General features: G+C 32.4%; 1 long non-coding RNA gene across 1 annotated transcript; it reads left to right on the top strand.

The window, feature by feature from the left end:
• The first annotated feature begins 1,477 nt into the window (after nt 1-1,477).
• On the top strand, nt 1,478-3,604 carry LOC126691950 (uncharacterized). Its single transcript, XR_007644906.1, has 2 exons — nt 1,478-1,817; nt 2,169-3,604. It is a non-coding gene; the product is annotated as an uncharacterized LOC126691950 (long non-coding RNA).
• Nucleotides 3,605-6,121: the final 2,517 nt, after the last annotated feature.

Below are 6,121 nucleotides of genomic sequence, written 5' to 3'. Positions count from 1 at the left end.
TAATTTTTGAAGTTGTAGTTTTATCTTGTGTGAATTGGATATAATTTTGCATGTATGAATTTGGTTGGAGTTATTTTTAAAATGAAAGTGCTTGCTTTATCTTGATGATAGGACCTCCTTTATGAATTGGAGCAACTGCTTTCTTGATTTATGATGCCATTGAACTCCTAAATTGTGTTTCTTCCTAGCCCATGCTAGCAGCATTTTCAGAGTATATCGAGACAGCAATATAGCAAAGAGAAACATCTCAACACCCAAGCCTACTGTAAGTGTATGTGTGTTGGTTTAAATATTGGAAATTAAACTTTTCAGTCAGCTTCAAAAGCCTCGCTAAAAGACCCTTTTTTTCTATTAAAAATTTTATGGGCAACACAGGATTGCCTTTTTATACTAGTGGTTTTGGTTCTTTTAGTGTAGATGATGATACACTTAATAATGTAACAAATGTAACAGTAGTGTTTGAATATTTTCTTAATCTGGTTGGTTGTTTTGATCTTAGTTATGTTGAATGGGATATGAGTATATCTTAGAAATTTGACTTAGGTTAAATGACTTGTTTATTATTGATTTTTCCCCCTTGGTGCTATAGGTGGAAAATATTGGAGCAACTATCACTTGGAGATTGGAAATGGAAGCTCTTTTGTAATTACTTTAGCTTGTAATTCTGATGTTCAATGATCTGGAGATATCTTAGCAAGTTTTTCATTCTTTAATTTAGGTGATGCGATTTGCACATTAATTGTTTGGTCAAAAGTTGAGTTAATGAAGTTGTACATAGAGTTTTTCAATGCTTTATCTGGGATTTGTTGGATATTGGATCTTATAAACAGTGAAAACAAGGCTGATTAGTTCTTTCTTTGGTGGGATTTTTTGGGTGCATTTTTGTTGATGGCCAGTTGACTGAGGTTGTTGAAAGTCTAAAGGACAATGAACCATTTCTGGATTCTGTGCTTGTGCATATGGGAAGTATGTATTAAATTTTGAGGAAGTTTGATAAATCATTGCTTCTGTACCGCAGATCTATTGATATTTTGGAGAACAGATATGGTAATTGGAGCCTAAAGGCCCTAAACTTTCATATAGTTGTTATTGTGTATATGAAAGTTTAATACTCATAAATGTGGCTTGCTAAGGAGATTTTAGCTTTTAATTTATACTGTTAATAGCATATTCAAATAGTTAAATAGTATGATTTTTTTAAAAATGATTTGATATTGGATTTTTTATTTTTAATGAGAGATTATTATGGCAAAAAAGAATATAGTAACATTTAGTATAAAGGCTCATGGAAAACAAGCATCAGAGGAAAGGAAAAAAAAAAAGAGACCCGACCCGAGACCAGAAAACCGACCCAATTTGAGACCCGATTTTTCGGGTCGGGTCGGGTTTCAGTCAATCAAATCCGATTTTTATCGGATCGGGTTTCGGGTCAAAATAAACCCGACCCGACCCGACCCACTATCAGACCTACTCTCACCTACTTTTATTTTCATTCATTCATTCAGTCATTCTTTATCTTCAACCTATAGAACTGCCTCCGCCTCTCTAAACACCACACATCCTCCGCCTTCACTCTCTCTATGGCCTCTATCTCTGTCTCTAAATCTCCAAAACTTCAACCTCTTAGACCTTCCGCCTCCCTCTCTCTCCATGAACAAGACAAGGCCTTTGGTTAATTGTCATCAGATCGTGGCTGTTCATCGGTGCGGTTGACCGTTCTGTGTAGATCGGGGTGGGGGAAAGTCGATCTCTGTAGATCGAAATCAACAGGGAAAGCTTTGAGGATTTATTAGCCAATCCTGACCTATGACCTGAAGGTATGATCTTTTATCCCTCTATATTACTTACAATTCTGCAATAAACCTATTCAACCATTCCGATCTGTGGTTTATAGTACATATATGTTTATTTTATCGTAAAAAAATAAGAAGAATTATTACTCTATATTATATACAAAACTGTAATAACCTATTCAACGATCTAGAACAGATAATATTTTTATTTCGTCGTAGGAAATTTTGTTGTTAATAATGTTTCGTAGATCTAACATATTTCTTGCTTAAGATACGATGAACCGTATAGTTGTTGTGTTGTTTCCTTTTTTTTCCAGGTCAGTCATGTCTATCCCTCTGTGTTTTTCTCATTGATTATATATTTTCTGTTTATAGAGTTTGTTTGGTGCTTGGCGGAATATGGTCCTGGGATTGTTGGCCGTCGTGCTTAGGTGCACCTCTAAGTTCTCGTCAATGCCGTATTTTAGGCACTAGACAGGTATTATTGCTTTTGCTATATCGAGAATGAAACTTTTTTTCTTTTTTTTTTAACATGCAATTCATTTAAATTCAAGTATGAAACGACAGCTACCTGCAACCTACACTCTCAATATATTATAATACTACTGTCATCCCACTACTATACATGAATTACACTTTGGTCAATTATCTTTTTAGTCCTTTCAGTTTGATTTCTGTCATTTATTAGGTCCATATGGGCCTTTAAAATCCTTTAAACGACGTAGTATTGGATTTTCTCCCAATTTTTTTTTTTTATAAGTAAAGAATTTAGTTATACTTTTCTTAATAAAAATATGTAATATATATAGTTTTTGAAAATTAAATTATCGGCCCTAGTAATGTAAGAAAAATAATGCTATTGAGTCTCCTATTCCGTGTTGGTAAAAGTGTAAGGTAATGAAGACTGAAGAGCACATTGATTTGTCTTTTTTTTTTTTTTTTTTTGGTTTAAAAAATTTATAAATAATTTAATAAATTTATAAATAATTATTCATAGGCAATACAAGTATACAACAATTAAATGATCAAATAATTATATAATTTCAAATAAATTATTTCATATAATTCATATAACATTTATCTATGCCCTACCGATGCAATTTTACCACCCAAATGACAAGTCAAGTTATTATTATTATTTAGATTAGCTAGATATGATATGAGTACTTATATGCAATAGCCTTTCTTGAAACTTCGTCAGCCATAATGTCTTATTACTAATTACTAATATTAGTTAATAATTATCTCTCTTAATATAATTCTGTACGAGCTGGTTAATAATATAAAGTTTAAGTGCTATGTTCAACATCAACTACTAAAGTAACTAGAGCTGGTTAAAATAAGTTTTGAGTGCCATGTTCAACATCGGCTACTGAAGTAACCAAAGGATGATTGTTTAGAAGTGGAGATGGACGACGCTGTTTTAGGTGGTGGGTTCCTTATTGGAGGGGGGATGGGCAATGCTGTCGAAAGTTAGTCAGATCTAGCAATGGATTTGTAATGGAGGTTTAGAATTGATTGCTTTGTGTAGAGTTTGGGATACGCTTGGTCCCTTTCTCACTTTTTATTTCCTTGAGAGTTTGTTCGTTTTCCGGGAAAATAGGGGCCTACTTGGTAATAGCTTGGTTGTAACTAAGGCCCTGTTTGGTGATGAAAAGGAGGCGAGAAAAGTAGATAGAAAATGATATTTTTAAATGTTTAATTAGGAGGAGAAAATGTGAGGGATTTTGTTGGGGCCTGAGGTTTTTTTCCCAACTCTACCTATAATCTTTCCAGTTTAGAAAGAAGTTGGAGTGATTTTGTAGACGTTACTTCAGTTCATAACTTTCACTTTTCTACCATCCTTTATAATTTGCAACTACTCCCAGCAACTAGATTCTAAATCGAAGAGTTCAAATTCAGTTAGATTCTAAATTGAATTTCAATTAAAGTCCAATTTTCCACCACATGTTCATCTAAGCTTTTAATATTTATGGCAAGTGAATTATTAGGTGCAAAAACTGAAGAGTCTAAAACCAATTAAATTTTAAATCATATATATATATATATATATATATATAATGAGAAATCATTATATATTTTAGAAATATATGATTAAAAAAAAATTTGTAAACTAATACTATCTGTAATTTGAATTGTATAATTGTGATTGTTTTTAATTGTATATGTACATATGTATAGGGCCACATGCTAGTTATGTAATAAGGGAATGAAAATAAATTTATATAAATTACCATTTTTTTTTCCATCCTCTCACTTTTTCCTTAAAACCAAACAAAATAGTTTTTCATCTTTTGAAAATAACGACAAAACAAACAAAGGATTAATAATAAATTATAAGCAGATAACTAAAGCTAAAGCTACTTTTCATTTCCACATATACGACTACAGTAATTTAAAATTTTGGCTTAAAGCTAATTGGCAGAAAAAATTAAAAAATAATTTGAAATTTTAGCTTCAAAAAATAAAAAAGATAATTTGCTCGGTTCTTGATATAGACAATTCTAATGGACCATTCTTTTGGGCTTGCACCCACTAATTTCTACAAGGATATAAGCATGAAAAAGAAAAAGAAAAATGAAATTATTTTATTAAAGGTCTGCACATCAACCCGAGAATTCTAGTGGGCCATAATTAGGGCTCTCAGTCAACCAATTTTTACAAGTTTTATTAAACATTGGCTTGGTGTGAGTGTGAAAAATATTAATATAAAAAGAAATATGAAAACCAAAGTTATCTAGGTTTTGAGAAAAATCACAAATCAGATGAAGAATTGTGGGTTTTGAGAAAAAGAGAGAAAAAGGGTATCTGCAATGGCGAATGAGAAGAAAGATGCTATACTTTTGAAGGGCAGAAAGTGGGACATTGGCTCCAAAGGTTGTCACGCTTGTGTTTGTGACAAAACAATTCAAGGTCTTCCTGAGCTCCGAGACCACTAGCTGAAGTCCAAACTATTCTAAAATCAAGAATTAGCCTCTCTTACTCTGTTTTTTCATAAATTCACAATTTTATTATACTTTTTTTTTTTGGTTGTATGGGTGGGTTGGGGTGGAGAATGGTCAAGCAAATCTTTATTCAACTATTGAATAATTAATATGTTCCAAATAACTATTAATTATTGAATGAAGATCACTGCCGAACCATTCTCTAGCCCACCTGACCCCACCCGTACACCAAAAAAAAAAAGAGTATAATAAATTTGTGTAGAAATTACTTCAAGCAAGTTGTGAATTTATGAAAAGACGGAGTAAGAAAGGCTAATTCTTGATTTTAGAATACCTCTTTGTACGGTTTGCACTTCAACTAGTGGTCTCAGAGCTCAAGAAGACCTTGAATTGTTTTGCCACAAACACAAGTGTGTCCACCTTTGGAGTCAATGTCTCTCTTTTTGCCCTTCAGCAGCAAAGCATCCTTCTTCTCATTCGCCATTTGTAGATCCCATTTTTCTCTCTTTTTCTCAAAACCCACAATTCTTCTTTTGATTTGTGATTTTTCTCAAAACTTGATAACTTTAGTTTTTATATTTCTTTTTATGTTAAAATTTTTCACTCTCACACCAAGCCATTGTTCAATAAAACTTGTAGAAATGGGTTGAGTGGGAGCCCAAATTGTGGCTCACTAGAATTCTCGGGTAGATGTGCAGACTTTTAATAAAATAATTTCATTTTTCTTTTTCATGCTTATATCCTTGTAGAAATTGATGAGTGCGAGCCCAAAAGAATGGTCCATTAGAATTGTCTATATCAAGAACCAAGCAAATTATCTATTTATTTTTTGAAGCTAAAGTTTCAAATTATTTTTTAATTTTTTCTGCCAATTAGCTTTAAGCCAAAATTTTAAAACACTCTAGTTGAAGAAAAGGGAAAATTATTGTGTACTCTCGGAATACCATAAATGCATACTCCCTTCTCTCACATGAATTGTGGGTTTCACTAATTAAATTCATGGTGAAACCCACCATTCATGTGAGAGGGGGGAGTACGTATTTATGGTACTCCGAGAGCACCTAATAATTTCCAAAGAAAGGGCTTGTTGTTCTAGATTTGTAATAATTTCTACAATTTAAGTTCTAGATAATCTAGATACTATCAAAACTAATAGTCCAATATTGTCTTGTGGACTCCCTATTAATTATTCGAATTTACAGTTATTGGTGTTATTGTCTTATTGATGATCTTTGTGATAGACCAAGTCAAGGGGTTTCTCAAAAAAAGAAAAAAAAAAGGTGAAGATTGATATCTGATGAACCAAATGAAGTTGACTACTACTTTGAAAGGTTACATGCAAGAGGTTTGCACCACCAGACTAATTCCGTCAACATCTGAAAA

The sequence above is a fragment of the Quercus robur genome, chromosome 7 (assembly GCF_932294415.1).
Source record: "Quercus robur chromosome 7, dhQueRobu3.1, whole genome shotgun sequence".
Taxonomy (NCBI): Eukaryota; Viridiplantae; Streptophyta; class Magnoliopsida; order Fagales; family Fagaceae; genus Quercus; species Quercus robur.
Note: the sequence above shows the minus strand (reverse complement) of the source record. Positions and strands in the feature narration are given on the sequence as shown.